The sequence below is a fragment of the Spea bombifrons genome, chromosome 6, assembly GCF_027358695.1.
Source record: "Spea bombifrons isolate aSpeBom1 chromosome 6, aSpeBom1.2.pri, whole genome shotgun sequence".
NCBI lineage: Eukaryota > Metazoa > Chordata > Amphibia > Anura > Pelobatidae > Spea > Spea bombifrons.
The window spans coordinates 12,895,287-12,913,659 of NC_071092.1; positions in this window are offsets into that span (position 1 = coordinate 12,895,287).

Sequence of the window (18,373 nt, forward strand, 5' to 3'; positions counted from 1 at the left end):
TCTAGTAATCACTGTATAATTGTTTCCTCATTAATTATTTTTAATGCAATTGACAACTGTAATTGTGATGTGATGCCAAAGCATGCACTATTAACACATTACTATAAAAACAAAAAAGTTTCTTAAAACTTTATCTCGTTTGTATGCATTACACCTTAACCCCTTGACGAGAATTGTCAGTCCGGGTACATCACACAAAAACATTCATTTAACGACAATTGACATGCTAGGACCGTCATGGCTTTAAACGGGTGTAGAAAGCGATCTACGTTCGATCTCAATACCGAGGCATTCAGCAACACCAAACACCCACCCAAGACGCGCTGTGATTGCTCCGGAGATTGGTCACAACTGCCACTGCAAGAGATTTTGCCAGTCGCAAGATGGCTGCACGTCTTTAAAAGTTTCCTGAGAACTCTGGCCCTTGCAGGATGAATACAGGTACTGCATTCAACCATGCAAGTTAATTAAGACCAGCTTTCTAATCACAAAGAAATCACAAATATGATTACTAAAATACATTTACATACATTAAAATCCCGTTGATGTCACCATCAGGGGTACCTTCCAGTTCCAATAAATGCAGGTACTGGCATGTTAAATGCCCATGGGGTGTCTACTAATCAAAAATGTATGATTTGATGGGGTAAATTAAATTTAATTGGGTTCAACAATGTCCCAAGTAACACAGAGGGCAGGATGACCACATGTCAATTTTCCAATTTGAAAAATGCACCTATCCCAAATGTGGCCTTTTAGCCCCCAAACAACCTTACAACCCAATACATGGGGTTATCACTGTACTCAGGAGATGTTACTAAACACATATTGGGGTGTTGTGTGACAGTGACATATATCAGGACCTGTAAGGGTAAAATGTGTGTGGGGAAACCACAAAGTTTAGCAAAGACTAGTGATAGAATTAGTGCATGCAAAGAGTTAAAATACTAGCATTTGAAATACCCTGGGGTGTCTAGTCTTCAAACATATATATTTTGATGGGGTAAATTGCATTGGCCAGCTTCAAATATACCCAAAATAGCACAGATTTGGAAAAAATGGTTTTGAAATAGCAAAATGCTACTTGTACTTATTGCCCTATAACATGCAGAAAAAAAGGGAAAATGGTAGAATCAATTTAGCAGGTTTATTTCATTAGATTTTATAGACGAGTAAAAGATGTTTCAAGTAAGAGTCAGAAAAGTCCTTTTTTCTAAATTTTAACCATTTTTTATAGCAAATCATATGATCCAATCAAAATAATGACATCTAAAGAAAGCCCTTCTTGTCCTGAAAAAAACAACAATATATAACTTGTGTAGGTTCAGTAAACGGGAAAGAAGAAAATTACTGCTAAATACAAGCACCGCAGAAATGTTAAAACAGCCATTGTCACAAAGGGTATGAAAAAAATCAGTCATTATGTAACAATAAAATGGCAAATATACTGACTTTTATGTGCTTAATGTGCTAAATTGAACAGTGTCCTTGAAATATATACCATCAAAGTCATTATGAAAGATATAAGTGAACATAAATGTTGAATTGAGAGCTTCATAATAAAAAAATGAAAATAAATAGTTTAAACCATATCTTACAAATTTACAATAACTGCTTTTATATGTAGTCAAATAGTATTTTATCGACAAAGAAAATGATTGTTTTCCCTATTAATTATGGGTGTCTACTATAGCTGAAATGGTTTAACATGAAGCTCATCATTTTGAGTGCTATTTAATTCCATTTTAAGGTAATAAATAGTGCATGGAGAATTTTGACCTTGGGCAAGTAGGACGTAGGACAGCAGCCTCTTTGCCGCATTATCAGGTGCACTTTGACACAGTGAGAATTTGCATTTCACAGTGCGTTATTGCTCAAAGTATTGGTTGTTGAGATCAGAGATCTCTGTTTTTACTGGCCCATTTTTTACTACTAATATACTTCACAGTATATAGCACTGTATTTTATGCTCAAGGAGAATTTTTTCTGTGTAACTTCCCCAGTTGCTGCTTTGGAAGTTCATACATTTCAAGCATAATATAAAAAAAAACAAAACTGAATTTGTTGGAAAATTTCTACAAAGCATAATCTGTAGAAGTTTTTATCAAATATGATGTAGAATTACATATGTTTTTAGAGGTCCCTTTTTCAGATGTAATCTAACCTAAGAATTAAATGTGCATTTTAGCTTAGATATGCTTTATTGAAAGGAGTTAAACATTTAATTTTTCATCTGTTCCCTAATTTAGAATTGTCTATCAGTTTATATTTTCCTCTACTAAGGAGCAAACTGCGGACTGACATTTAGGTAATAATGTCTTCATTACCTGGTTGTAATTTATATCCTACCCACAGAGAATCATTGATTTAGCTGAGTAACAGTTAAGCCAGTAGGACTAAAATATAAAAGTAACCTAACATTCCTATACAGATGGAATCAGAATAGACATTAACACAGAAATTGTCCCAAATTTTTTTTTATCAGTTTAGCTGAAGAGTTATAGATTGTTTTTGCTAAATTACTTAGATTTAAAATGCCAGTGGTATCAGTTACTGTACTACATGTGTACTGTAAGTCTGTTTTGCTAGGTGATGCAATATATATCTTATGATTATCACAGGTTATTTTTTTATGAGTCATATATATTTTATTGTTAAGTATTTTTCTGAATATAATATATATAATATATAATATATATATACACACACAGTATTTTACAAACGTGAATACACCCCTCACATTTTTGTAAATATTTTATTATATCTTTTCATGTGATAACACTGTAGAAATTACACTCTGCTACAATGTGAAGTAGTGAGTGTACAGCCTGTATAACTGTAAATAAATGCTCAACAGGGTTTAGGTGTGTTTAGGGTCGTTATCATGTTGGAATACCGCCCTGCGGCCCAGTCTCTGAAGGGAGGAGATTATGTTCTGCTTCATTATGTCACAGTACATGTTGACCATGACATTCCCACCACCATGCTTGACTGTAGGCAAGACACACTTGTCTTCCTACTCCTCACCTGGTTGCCGCCACACACGCTTGACACCATCTGAACCAAATAAGTTTATCTCAGTAACATCAGACCACAGGACATGATGCACAAAAAAACTGTTTGCAGGCTTTCTTGTGCATCATCTTTAGAAGAGTCTTCCTTCTGGGAGGACAGCCATGCAGCCCAATTTGATGCAGTGTGCAGCGTATGGGCTGAGCACCGAAAGGCTGACCCTCCATCCCTTCAACCTCTGCTGCAATGCTGGCAGCACTCATACGTCTATTTCACAAAGACAACCTCTGGATATGACGCTGAGCATGTGCACTCAACTTCTTTGCTCGACCATGGCGAGGCCTGTTCTGAGTGGAACCTGTCCTGTAAAACCACTGTATGGTCTTGCCCACGGTGCTGCAGCTCTGTTTCAGGGTCTTGGCAATCTTCTAGGTCTAGGCCATCTTTATGTAGAGCAACAATTCTTTTTTCAGATCCTCAGAGAGTTCTTTGTCATGAGGTGCCATGTTGAACTTCCAGTAACCAGTATGAGAGAGTGTGAAAGCGATAACACCAAATTTAACACATCTGCTGCCCATTCACATCTGAGACCTTGTAACAATAACGAGTCACATGATACCAGGGAGGGAAAATGGCTAATTGGGCCCAATTTGAACATTTCCACTTAGGGGTGTACTCACTTTTGTTGCCAAGGTTTAGACATGAATGGCTGTGTGTTGAGTTATTTTGAGGGGACAACAAACTTACACTGTTATGCAGGCCGTATACTCACTACTTTACATTGTAGCAGAGTGTTATTTCTTTAGTATTGTCACATGAAAATATATAATAAAATATTTACAAAAATGTGAGGGGTGTACTCACTTATGTGAGATACTGTATATGTTGTTAGGCTCCCCTTAGAGAAGGCTAAGGCAGTGAGTCCACTATTCAGTAAAAAATAGAATACTTTAATAGGTCTAAGACAGGCGATACACAATTTGAAAAGGCCCGATGGTCAGTGGCAGGCAGCAGGCAAATAGAGATTTCTGCGTAACAATTCCAAAGGTCAGTGGCAGGCAGGCAGGCATAGCAAAATCTGTATCAGAATTCCAATGGATAGTGGCAGGCAGCAGGAAAATAGCAGAGGAGGTGCTCAGGACCGCACACACAGTAACTGGATATCTGAGTGCCTACATGGAAGACTTTTGAACCATTGCCAATAGTGACATCTTGTACCCTTGCTCTCTAGAAAAGAAACTCATAAAGGAGGTAACAATGCCCCCCCACACACCTGCTGACAGTAGTACCTGCAGCATACCCCTGCCTTCCCCTGCTGAGAGGTGCAGCAGGGACATGCCATCTGGCTTCAGTTGCTTCTCTCACTTCATGTATTCCCACACAGACTCAATGATGTTAAGATCAGAGCTATGTGGGGACCATACCATCACTTCCAGGAGAGCAGTGTTATAGAGGGCCTTATATGTTAGTACCAGGATTTTAAATGTGATTCTAATGATAATTGGGAGCCAGTGGAGGTTCCACAGAGTGGGGAAGCAGAAGAGGAGCCGCGTGCAAGGAAGAGAGGCATAGCAGCAGCATTTAGGACAGAGGAAAGAGTCGAGACAGTGGAATGCCAATCAGAAGAGTGTTGCAGTAGTCAAGACGGGAAATGATAAGTGAATGAACCAGAGTTTTTGTGGATTCTTGGGTGAGGAATGGGTGGATGCAAGAGATGTTTTTTAGCTGCAAGTGGCAGGATCTGACGAGGGACTGAATGTGAGGAATGAAGGAAAGGTTAGAGTCATTCATGACCCCAAGGCATCGGGCCTGGTTAGTAAGAGAGATAATCGTATTGTTAATAGTGATAGAGAATTCAGGTAGTGGAATAGAGATGGAAGGAGGGAAGATAATGATTTTAGTTTTAGAAAGATTAAGTTTCAGGTAGCATTGTGACATCCATGAAGAAATAGCAGACAAGTACTTTTTTACCTGCTTTATGGCCACAAGTCTTCCATGATTTTTGACCAAACTGACCAGACTTCTCTGGACAATAGATGTGTGTACCAGTATACTTTGATTAGTTTGGTACTTCAATTGGCTTAACCCCCCCACCCCAGTTTTTCAGTACTAATACATTAGTAATTGATGAATGCTGGTCTTTGTTCCCCTTCTACTGTGGAAATTCTGTTTATTTTCAAAGAACATAACTCCACCGAGCATGTCTCATATTCTCACTCATCACTTTATGATAAGGTGTTGACAATGAGAGTTAAGTAAGTATATGCATATTTAACACAATTTTGTGTCTTTTTCTGCATTCCTTGTGGACCTTAAGACTTATGTTTGTTATTTCATTTTATTTGTCTTGCTTATTTTGCTATTATTTCCAGACATTATCACTATTATAATTACAATGACGTCTTAAAGATGTGATATTTTGACTTGTTGGGGCTTACAACCACTCTTATAATAGTTCTGATACATTTGTTCTGTTGTATTGGTTGGTATTAATGGACACATATACTATAGGCACTGGATGTTATATATTACATAGATATATTCTGTCTAAATAAAATGTCAGTGTAAATCAAAATACAAAACAGAATATAAAATGAAACATAAAAAAAATCCTAATGACCAATGACAAATTTCTTAACATCTTAGTTTCTTCCTAAGCATTCCTAATGCCTATTGTTTGTTATTTAATAAAAACCCATGCCAGATATGCAAAAATCAATTATTCTGAAAAGCTGTTCACTAAGATATACAATATTTTCCATATCAAACAAGCAACATACACTAATTGTATCTTAAATGATGTATTCATATGAATGTATTAACAGTAAATCCACAGCTAAATGACAACATAATCTGTATTATTTTGTTTTTAATTAAAAATTTGACAGTAATAAAAAAAAAGAGTTCATTAAGTCCAAATCTCATATCCAAACATATAATAGTTAGCAATTTGAAGAAAAAAAATATATGAAATGAGTGCCAATAAGAAGATTAAGATAATAATTAAATATATGAGTAATGAGATTCAACAGGAAATAATTAGACAAGATAAACTATTACATAACAGAGTATTGCTTTGGCTATAAAAAATAAATTATTATGATATAAAAGTGTGGTTAATATTATAATAATAGTAATCCAATTGAAAACACAGCGCATCATCTGAAAAACCGTGTTTCAAAGTCAGCATGATTTTGCAAGATGCAGTATATACACAGTACATAAAGGGAAGAGAGATGTATTGATAATGTTTCTCTATGCTTAAACAGTTTTTATTTAACACATATGGTGAGAGCCAAGCAATCCAGGATCTGCCCCCTCATTAACCTGAAGAATTACCCTGGAATTGTGAAAGAGAAGTCTCGAATTTCACTCTGCACCATCTTAAAACATTTTAACAAAAAGGTATACCAAACATGTTTCAAGTTCAAGAAGTCATAGACAAACAATTTCATTTTTGTCGCCTCTGTCATCTGTCTGCCCCCCATGTGTTCACATGCTGTTATGCGGGGATAAGTGATCGCCGTCAGTGATGAACTTTCCTTTAAGGCTAAACTGTCAGGGTTTCTTTCTACCCTAAATAATAAATGTTTTGCTTGAGTTTGAAGGGAAGAATCATTTTGAAATATATCTTTAAAAAAATGGAATTTGCTTGGTAGTACAGTATATCATCTCTGTTTCAATGCAGTCACATGAAACGTTCTCAGCTGTTTTGAAAACATTCTTCTTTATTTCACTGGATATTTCAGGGAAAATTTAAAAAAGTAAATCACTGCTCGAGTTTTCCTTTAGGATTTTTTATTATCACATGCAGAAAATCTAAAGAGTTGTTACATGGTTTACAGAAAATAATTTATGTTTTCTTGGTTCTTATATGTTCAATTCATTTTTTGTGAATACAAATTTATATGAATGCAGAAAGTAAAATAGCAAACAGGCCAAAAAAAAAAAATATATATATATATATATATATATATATATATATATAATAAACAAGTAATGTTCTCTTTCTTTCTTTGCACTCCCTAACATTCATTCATTTCCTTGGGAGTCTCTTATGACACCAGGGGTCTCTACTGGCACAGGTGAACCCCCGGTACAGCAATCAGATATATTACTACTAGAAGTAAACCTTGTTGAAGTGCGAATCCAGAAGGTGGTAGGGATCCCCTGTATTGATTATGAGCATGGTGACATGGAGTAAATAAAGATGGCTGCCGCATACTCAATGAGACATGTGCTTGAGGGAGGAAGTGACGATCTTTGAGTTACTTCCTTACACAAATAACCATATGTTCCCAGAGCCTGGCTTAGCTGGGTCTTGCAAGGTGGATTAAATTAGTGAACATTTAGGTTGTGTGACAGTCCCATCTGCTCTGTTATTTTGTTATTTATATTATGTTCAGTTTATGTGTTTTACTGTTTACATTTTAGGAGTATAATCACTAACTTTTCCCAGACTATGTTTAAACTTTGTGGTTCCAGAAACCCCTTGTCACCTGCCTGGTGTCTGATAGCAGTGAATCCATGGAACTGTATTGCAGCTATTAAACCTGGTTTTAATACTCATCTTCAGGTCCGGGAACTCCAGCCGTGACTCTGAAACTCGAGCACGGCTACTTTGTGGACTATTTCCGGGTACCTTTCCAGTGCTGGTGCTCAGGGTCCTGACCACGGATCGAATCGCTTTTTGGATCATAACATCCTGGGACCCTGAGCTCTCCATTGATACCCCAGGATCACTGCAGCTCCCTTAGGAACACCCTGAAATTGGGACTCTTTGCCAGACGGGTATTTCGGGCTGAAGAAACTGTATGGAGGCACCGGGCTGTCTGGAAATTGTCGAGATTATACTCCTTTACCCCTACACTAAATTTCGACTAGTGCTTGGGGGGAGAATTACACAGGATTAAGTTCTGCGCAACTGAGCATTCATATATATATATGTATATCAATGGAAGTTAAGCTTTTATTTTGTTTTTGAGATATTTGCTGTGTCTACTTATAAATAAATTTACAGTGTGACATAAATATACTGTTCTTGGAGGACCATAGCAAAGATAGGTATGTTTTAATACACACCCACACAAGTACTCATATATATATATATATATATACACAGCATACAGATGCTTGGAGTCTGATTATATTACTAATATTATTTCTTTTTTTTTTTTTTTACACTCATCTCCCTTGCTTGTCCACTGCTTTTAATATACTACTGTTAAAGAAAATAATTAGGAAACATGTCTAGGCTCTAGAGAGTTATTTTATTAAAATATTATAAATGTTTACAGTGTTGGTTATACGTTAAGTATTTTACTGTGCTTTTCTCTTGGAAAGCAGTAGGTTGCATATAACAAAAGCAACAGGGGTTGAAGGTAAGAGTGCTGCAATGTGGAATTCATTTCATACCATGAATATCTGTTGAACCTTGTCAGAAAAAAATCATTAGTAATAAGAAAACCATAGGCAAGTGTTCTAGTCGGACTATTTTTACAGCAAAACACTATTAAATATAATTTAAAATATTACCAATATTGGTTTTTAAAATAGAATTTTTAGTGACTGCAGAACTTTAAAAATATTGACATTTTGCAAGTAAATATTTAGTAATAAACTAGAGCATTTCATTTTTGTTAGCACATCAGCAATCCCTTCAAAGGTCTCTACTTTTCAATGATAAACGATAATCAACTGCAGCTATAAAACTATCTGTGAAGTCTTGATCATTACTTATTGAATTCATCAAACTTGATTACTATTAATACCCATTACTTGATCAATCACTGAATTGCCATGAAAGGATAAAATAGGAAATAGTAGAATTACCATATTGAACACAATATATTATGTATATTGATCACGCATTGATAATCTTTTCCTCCCTCCATTAGCACTACAGTATCGTGACTTAAGATGCTGACAGCAAGGGAGTCAGTAGAGCCAGGCATACGATATAGGCAAACTAGCCTAGGTTGCTAGGCTGGTAGGGGATACCATTCTTTAAGCCTCATTCCTGTGCTAGTGAGTCCATACAAGGAGTCTAATGTTGGTCTTGGGAGCAAGAGGAAGACAATTCCGTATCAGCATTGGGTTGGGAACATTTGAGACCTTGGGCCACTAATAGATGAATCACTTGTAGGCTCCGTGGCTACACCACTGCAGATTAAAAAGCAATAGACAAACCTGGAATCGGCAGCAGCAACATTTTTTTTTTTACCAGACCCAGCTTGCTGATCAAAAAGACCTTTGTTCAAATGTTGTATAGTAAGAATAACTTTACCCTGCTAGATGTAATGGTATATTAGGTTGATTATACAAAAAAGTCTTGATGCTGCTTCAGAAAATGAGAGCAGCTGGCAGCAATTAATGATTCTCCACACTACATTACCTTCTAAACTATGACTGTGTAGATAATGCACATTAGAGGAATATCACTCACTAAAGTAACAAAGTTACTTTTTCAAATTTAAAATTTGTATGCAAGCTACAGATTCTCAGAATTAAAAATAAAATCAAATTCTAGACGAACTAAACATTTATAGGGTTTTTGGCTTTTTTTTCATTCTAAATCAATAAAATGTGTAAATTACAAGATTATTGTTACGTATGTATTTCTAAAACGTAAAATTCACTTTATTTATTGGACAATTTTACAAACATAAACATAATTTCTTCAAATTATGGTGAAAAGTAACTAAAAGATAAAAGTTATGATGATCAGTAATGGACGCAACGTTTCCACTAAAAACATAGTAGCAGTAACAGATATGAAAAGTTCAGTTTTGACTCCTCTCCACATAGAGAGCAAACTACAAATACAGGAAATATTTTATACAAATAAGGCATGAAATTCTATTTCCTGCAGAGAATATTCAGAAATGTGTTTGGAATTCTTAAAAGCTGAGCAGCTCAAGCAGTAGCTTACCCCACCCAGGTTTCTGCTTCCCTTGGGCAGGAAAAGAGTTTCCTCACACAGTGCGTGGATGCCACCGTAAGCTGCATGCCTGCATTAGATGGTCCTTGGGCACATAGATGTCTGTGCTGCTCAACCGGCCCCGGAACCAGCACTGGAGAGTTAATGGTGAATGAATGAGTGAGTGTTTAGGAGCAGGTATGGGACATGCAGGCTGTTTGGGGGGGGGCAGAGGTGGCACAGGCAGACTGTTTAAGGGGACAGAGGTGGTACAGGCTGAGGTGGCACAGGGATATTGCTAAAGGGGCAGAGGTGGCACAGGTAGGTGGTTTCGTGGGCAGAGTTAAGTGAGCAGAGTTGGCACATACAGGCTGTTAGGGGCAGAGGTGGATAGCGAGGAAAGAGGTATCTGATGGGGGAAAAATGCTATCCCCCCAGATATTTAGGGGTTCCCACGCCCATGGGCTTCAGCAAACTTTGTTTCCTAATATGTCTCTCTTTTTTTGCATCTCACTTGCTGATATCCTTTCTTCAGTAGCGTACCTAGCGGGGGTTGCCGGCCCGCCCCGGGTGCTGCTCTTCAGTAATATCTGCTGCTAGAGGAGCAACCTCGGTTGGGGAGGTCAAGGATCTTCCTCTAAACGGCTTAAAGACAATCAAGGGAGCAGGAGGTCTGTTAATGCAGACCTCCAATCTTGCTCCCTTGCGATGTGCGCAGCTACTGCTGTGTCGGGATTCGCTGTCATATCTCGGCCGCACCCACCGCCTTCCATGCTCACTACAGCGGAAGTACACAGAATAAGAAGAGCCAAGAGGAAGAACGAAGAGGAAGAGGAAAAGGAGCTGTAGCTGGAAAAGTGGAAAAAGAGGAAAGGTAGGAAAACATTTGGTGAGAGTGAGAGTGAATGTTTCTGAATGAGTGTTTGTGTATGTGTGTGTGAGATAGCATGGATGTGTAAGTGTGTGGGAGGATAGCATGGCATAGGGAGGCTGCAATCACACCTTTACAATGCCCGGGTTCCAGCATGTACTGGTTGCCTGGGCATGATAGGAGTGTGATTGCTGTATATATATATATATATATATATATATATATATATATATATATATATATATATATATATATATATATATATATATATATATATATATATATATATATATATATATATATATGTATTGTTATTACCAGCACGAGCCAAAATAAAGAAGCAGAGGCTCAGCACTCAAATGGTAAGGTGAGTTTATTTCACACAGGCAACATTTCGACGCACAGGTCTTTCTCAAGCCTACTTGAGAAAGACCTGTGTGTCAAAACGTTGCCTGTGTGAAATAAACTCACCATGCCTCAGTATATAATGATAACAGTTATGCTGTACCACCTTCAATGTTTGCTTCAGTATATAATGATAGGTATTATGCTGTACCTCCGTCAATGTGTGCCTCGGTATATATTGATAACAGTTATGCTGTACCCCCGCCAATGTCTGCGCCAGTATATTATGACAGAAACAATGCAGTTTTTTAGTGTGTGTGCGTGGGGGGTACCACATACAGGATCCGCCCCAGGTGCCAAATACTCTAGGTAGGCCCCTGTTTCACCTTTTTCTATCTTCTTCCCCCCTTCTTGTTTGCCTACGTTTTACATTTTCATCCTTTTTCGAACTTTCATTCTCCTCCCTTGACACACACAGCACACTGAATGTTACTCGTGGCCTGTAGCTACCTCACTCTGCTGCACACTCGGAAATCACATCATTACTGTCAGTGAGGGAGGATCATTGCTGATCACTTAAACAATGCAATTGTAGTTTGTTATATTTGCCATTGGTTTAATTACAGATAAAACGAGCAGGTCCAAGTAGAGTGGGACAAAAAGGCAGATGGACATTTTAATAAAAGCGAGTGGGCAGGCTGACACACAATACACTCAGAAGAGAACAGCCACAATTATATAGCAACATGCAATGGCCAGGGGGGACAATATCACTTCTGGGACCCCTAGTTTTGCTAATATTTTATTTAAAGGCACACTCCAGTCATCATATGCACTTTAAAGCAAATTATAGATGTGTGGTCCCTTAAAATGTTTATGGTGTCCTTTTAAATAAAACAAGGGCCGAATCTGTAGTATCCAGCCATACTCATTTTCCACATTCCACATCCCAGTTCAGCTGAACACTTCTTCCTGCATGTGATATACTCACAGCCATCTGTAGTACTAGCTCGCCACTGATTACAATGGGACCACTTTCATGTCACTGATTGGCTGCTTCAAGCAGCCAACCAGTGGCAGCTCTGCCACAGGACATCAGCATTCACAGTAGGTCAGATAATTGCTGTATTTTTATTCTTTTTTTCTGTTGTAAAAATGCAAATTAAAGTACACAGAGAACAATTTATTGTGATTTCTTATAGTGAGGGTGTCATGGACACTAAACTGTCCAGCGCTGCTGTTGGGCTAATAAACATAATAAGCTTGGGGCTGAAGCTTCAGCTCAGAATGCCTATAAGATGAGAAAGTATCTCTGCAGACAGCCTAGTTTCCCAGCATAGCTATGCTCATGCATGAAAAGGTTCTAGATCACCTGGCCTCTATTTAAATAAATAATTACCTTTTTACCGCCATCATTACTTTCTTCAGTTGCAATACATGAAAATACAATTACACTAGGCAGATTGCATATTGTATTCCACAAGGACTAATAATACATTAAAAAACTTACAATATGGTTAATTTATAATTTATTAGTCCTTTATTTTCAGTGTTAAATGGTAAACTTGCTAAGCCACAGGTTGTAGGTGATGTGATCTCTCTATTGCTTTATTTACTGTTATGGTAAATTAGGTGTACATAATAACCAGCTGTCAACCTCCAGATGTACTACAGTCAGGCAGGGCACCTTCTCATGTTCATTAGCACCACCATTTACTGCCTTTGTCTGCTAATAAACTGACTACGTGCTGCACATAATTTCACACAGTGTAACCCAATTTCATGCAAGCTTTGCTTTTATTTATTTAATTGATTGGATAAGAGGAATGCTTTCTCATCAAATTCCAGTAAATATGTCAAGGCTTTGGCTTTTAGAAGAAGGTTTTACATAAATCAGCATGTAAATTTATAGCCTGAAAAGGTATTGAATAATAAAAACTAGCAATGCCACAATGGCTTGAGTATTATATACATTTTCAATCGGATATTCAATCAGCACTGAAAAGGGATTTGTACAGCTAGATACACACCAAGGCTGGTCCAAAACCGTTTGCTGCCCGGGTCAAAGGATAAAATACTGCCCCCCTCCAACCATTTAAACCACTCTCACGTAAATTACGTTGTATCATGATAAATATACTCTCGCTAATGCTCCCGTTCATGCTGTCAATGTCTACTTTACCTGCCAGCTGTTTTTTTTGTCTCCTTTCCCATCGCTCCGTTTCTTCTTGTGCCTTTTTTTCTTCTGCTTTCTTTTTTGTGTCTTGTTTCTTTCTCCGCTTCTCCCCATGACTTTTTTGTGAACCTTGCAGAATCTTTTATATTTGGCACTCCCCATGCGCACACATTCACACTCACACACGCACATCTATGCTCACATACAAACACTTACCTATACACATTCATGCTCACACACTTACAAATCCATGCTCAAACATATACTTCCATGCTCACACACATATACACATCCATGCTCACACACTTAAACATACACATCCATGCTCACACACTACCATTTACACATGCATGCTAATACACACTTACACATTCATTATGACACATTTACCCATGCACATTCATGCTCACACACTTACACACCCATGCTTGCAAACTCCCTTACTCATTCTCTTACCTCAACCACAGTTCTCCCTCTGGATGTGAGCAGCCTCGCAGTTAGCCTCACCTAACATGACACCACTATGTTTCTGCCTCCCTGATCTCCCCTGCAGGACGTGACTGCTCCCAATGCACTTCTGCAAAAAAGCAGAGCTTACATTAACACCCTCTCCCCTGATTGGAAGGACGGAAAGAAAGGCTGTTCCCATGCTCTCCCATGCACAAGAGGCCAGTTAAATAGATTCACAGAGAAAGAGAGGTGCAGAATCACTTCTCCTGCTCTATGAATCTATTAGGAAACAACATGCCTTGGGGCGGCTAATTACCAAAAGTTACCGATTCATTTTGCATTGCCATGGAAAGGCTTATGCAAGGGTATGCTGATGGGTTTATTTCTCAAGATAGGACTAGTTGCTACTTGGATAGTTGCAATATATGACCGATGTAGCATTCAAGCAAGTTGTTTGATTCTAATGATCTTTAAAATTCTACTTATTTTGTTTTCGTAACAGGAACTCTATATTTTGTTGTCTTTTGTTGTTGGGGGGGGTTGTCATCTCAAATGATGGAAAGGTATTTTTGGTCTTTTTTCAATTTGCAAAGTAGAAATAAAGCTTGGTAAGCTGACCTTGGTTAAAGCCAGAGTTAAGCTGGCTAAAATCTATCTTTTCCGTGTCTGGTTCTTATATACATTTGAAACTTTCAAGCAGATGAACTTAATTCTTAAATATTTGTTTCTGCTTACACTGGAAGCTTAATCAGACACTTATCTTTTAGCCATGTTATATTTAGACACATATAGAAGCCAGCTTCAAAAACAACAACACAACTAAGCTGCTAATTGATGTTTCCCTGGCCCTCTCATTCTAACACAAGTGTCTTGGCTAAAAATACTTGGCACAGACTTACAGTCTCAGTGGACGCAAGAGAAATGCCACCGTAAACTTTAGCGTACCATTTCATTTCAGAATTACCGTGTTTCCCCGATAGTAAGACACCCCCGATTGTAAGACGTATCGGGAGTTTCAGAGGGGTCGGCTAATATAAGCCGTACCCCGAAAGTAAGACATATGTCTTACTTTCGGGGAAACACGGGGGATTTGCCGGGTCCGCCACTCTAAGGGGCCGGGAAGTCCCCACCAAGGCCGGCCTTACGTGTCTGCGGCCGCACAGGATTTAAATTAAAACATCGGGGTTTTTTTTTAACTTTATTTAACATCCTCCATGTTAAATAAAGTTAAAAAAAACTTTATTTAACATGGAGGATGTTAAATAAAGTTTTTTTAACTTTATTTAACATGGAGGATGTTAAATAAAGTTGAAAAAAAACCCCGATGTTTTTATTTAAACCCTGTGCGGCCGCAGACCCCTAAGGCCGGCCCCTTAGAGCAGGGCCGACCTTTGGGGTGTGCGACCGCACAGGGCGCCACACTCCAGGGGGTGCCAACCTGCGGCACCCGGCACCCCTCCAGAGACGGACAGTAATGTCCGCCGCTGGAGGAGCAGGCTCGCAAGGGAGCGGTATCGGAGGTCTTTAACAGACCTCCGGCTCCCTTGAGTGATTTTAAGCCGGGTTCAACCCGGCTTAAAATCACTCAAGGGAGCCGGAGGTCTGTTAATGACCTCCGATACCGCTCCCTTGTGATCTGCGCGGCAACAGCTGTTGTGCGCCGGGGTTTCTTGTCAGATCCCGGCGCACAACACTGAAGCCGCGCCCACCGCTGTCCGTGCCCTCTGACCCGGAAGGAGACAAGAACTGAAGAAGAGGAGCGAAGAGGAGGAAAAGAAGCTGAAAGAAGAAAGGAAAGGTAGGAAAGCATTAAGTGAGAGTGGATTGGTGTATATGTGTGTGTGGATTGGTGTATATGTGTGTGTGGATTGGTGTATATGTGTGTGGATTGGTATATGTGTGTGGATTAGTGTATATGTGTGTGGATTTGTGTATACGTGTGGATTGGTGTATATGTGTGTGGATTGGTATACGTGTGGATTGGTAGGTGTGTTGATTGGTAAGTGTGTGAGAGTGATGGGTGTTATGCTGTACCATTTCCAATGTCTTTTTCATGATCTAATTATGCTCTAAAAGTACATCATAACTCCCATCACTCTCAATTTTTTCCCAATATAAGACATACCCCGAAAGTAAGACATAGTGGGGCTTTTAGGGATAAAAAGAAAGTAAGACACTGTCTTACTTTCGGGGAAACACGGTAGTTGCTGACAATACACTGTTCATTTTTCCAATTTAGGGAAAAAATAGTTTATTGATAAATAAAATGTTATGTATGAATATGAACTGCCAACCTGAAGCAGCTTTTGAATCTATTTAGGATTACATATGCAGCTTTTACAAATTTGGCAAAGCAATTTTGAAACTTGATTTCATGTGATCTTTTTTTAAAATCATTCAAATACTAAGTCACATGAACATAAGGCAAAATTGTATCGATAATATTAAAATATGCTATGGTGCAAACTGAAATAGTCTCATGAAAATAAGAAGGACTAACTGACATTTCACAAGGCAACTATGTTCAAATTAATACCTAAAAATACAGCTTTAAAACTGACACGCGGTTTACTGAAATTGAGGCCACAGTAAGAACAATTACATTTGTCATTCCAACCTTTAAAGGTTGAGTTAAATTATAAGCATTAAGGGAATAGATCCTGCTATCATGTTCTGGTTCATTAGGTACAAAGCATTTGGCTGTTAATGGAAATTAACTCAAGTCATGCAAGGTAAACTAAAATAGCCATTTGTATATATTCCTCAAAATAATAAAATAGTAGAAATTGATTCTATTATTGTAATAAAGAAGCAAAACTCAAAAATATTTAATTCTCTTATGAACACCAGTTGTGCTCAGCTGTATTCTTAATCTTAGAAGCTCTAGGGTTTTCCAAATAGACCACGGTCTAATACTCTTGTTGCCACAATAGTTCCTTCCTAGGAATGGGCAACACTGTGTGAAGACTCAAGGTGTTACTAGCTGTGCATGGTGTGGATCTAGCCCCAGACAGTCTTAAGTGGACAGGGATTAGGAAGGGAGATGAGTGATTTATATGCTATAGTAAAATGTGCTTATTGCAAAAAGTTAACAGTGCAAATGTATATGTTTTGTCTTCCATCTAGTAAGGAACCAGTCACTAAATCCTTCCTTATTGTGGCCTAATTGACTGTACAACTTGCATTCTGGAAAGAAGATTTTCCGTTACGCAAGCTTTAAGATCTCCAGGCCACTGACTTTTGTATATGACATTTGCTACAAACTACAATAGATCTGAATCCTATCTTTTTTTTTCTATAATCTAGCCTTGGCTAAAAATAAAATCTCCTGATGTATCCATTTGTATAGCCTGCAACACTTTGTTGATCGAACCCAAAAAGAAAAGTAAACATAATATTTAAATCACCCAAATTTATCTGTTAGTAAAAGTGATCACAATAGGTCAAATGTCCCATACAGCCCCCTCACTGAAGAATGCATATTAAAGTACTTTGCAAGTGCTTTAAAATAATTCCTTAACATCTATTACAAAATAAAAGTACTTGCCTTTAGGAAAACCCCCTAAGTGGTCTGTTTTACACAGCTTTTGGCTGAAAATCAATCCTCAATGGCGTACAATTTGATTTCAATTGTATCCCCCTTATTCAAATGCATGCAAGGGGTTCCTCTTAGACTATTGCATGTGCCAGCAATAGAGGATAGTATGAGTGCTCAGTGATAAACATTACATTTGTTTATAGTACATATGATGGCCAACGTGTCCTTTTAATCATGACAATTACACAACTCAATCTTTTGAATATGTATTTGTTTTAGATTTTTTTGTTTTCTTTTATCTGGCGTTTCTACATTGTATTTCACGCTCAGTGACAAATACTCAGTATCACACAAATCCCACATGAGGGTAAGCTTTCCATTGAGCCCCGTGACAGCTTCTCATATTAAGGAGATTGGATAACAAAATGAAACGGAAACCTCTATAGCTAAACCGCAAAACCACACTGAAATTGAATGCATGTGTCAGGAAGGTGAGCGATCCTTAGAGGTCAAATACAATAACTATTTGAAATACTGTCTAGCTTTTCAAAATTGATAGACACTACCTCAAAGATTAAGCATGAATAGGTTTTTTTTTTGCATGTTCTAAAATTTAAACTTTAACTCTTTTTCTTCAGGCCTGAACCTGCATAGCCTCCTATGAAAAATAGGGGATGTGTCACTGATCAAATAATTTTTAACTAAATTGTCTTCTGCTTATACACAATATCACAAAATATCCTTGTCACGGGCAGGGTTATCGGCCGAGCCGCGACGTGGGAGTACGGGCGTAACAAGGGTCAAACGCCAACCAGACTTCCGGCGCGTTTGGTCACTTTCCCCGCAGGGCACCAAGCAACCACCACCAACCCCAACCAGTCAACCCAAAACTCCCAGTGTTAAACACGCTGCCACCACCAAGAACTTTAAAACCGGGCGTCTTAGGTTACCCAAAAACAATTAGACTGCGATAACTACACAATCCCCAAACTGATATCTATATAGTTAACCACTTAGTAACGTGACATATGTATATGTATACAAAAGGCTATCTCTAGGCTG